We start from the raw sequence: 229 nt of genomic DNA, 5'->3' as shown, positions 1-229 counted from the left end.
CCGGGGGTCGCGCCGCCGCGCCCGCGCCCCTCTGCCCGCGGCTCGGGAGCAGCATCCGGGTGATCGGGCGGAAATGGCGGGAGCTCAGGGCGAAAAGGGGGAGGCGCAGGGATGGAGAGGGATTTAAAGGGGGTGAAATTGGGGCGCTCCAAGTGCTCGTGTGTACGGGCGGGCTGGAGCGCGGTCCCGGGGGCGGGGGCGGTGGCGGTGCGGGGAGGCCCGGGGCTGC

General features: G+C 75.1%; 1 long non-coding RNA gene across 1 annotated transcript in view; it reads left to right on the top strand.

Annotated features, from left to right (window-relative positions):
* The window catches only part of LOC109290439, a 16,153-nt gene that overhangs the window by 664 nt on the left and 15,260 nt on the right, over positions 1 to 229 (top strand). The window lies entirely within an intron of this gene.

The sequence above is a fragment of the Gavialis gangeticus genome, unplaced genomic scaffold, assembly GCF_001723915.1.
Source record: "Gavialis gangeticus isolate Ggan-Ray unplaced genomic scaffold, GavGan_comp1, whole genome shotgun sequence".
In the NCBI taxonomy this organism is placed as follows: Eukaryota; Metazoa; Chordata; order Crocodylia; family Gavialidae; genus Gavialis; species Gavialis gangeticus.
The sequence above is the reverse complement of the archived record's forward strand: the minus strand, read 5'-3'. Positions and strand labels throughout refer to the sequence as shown.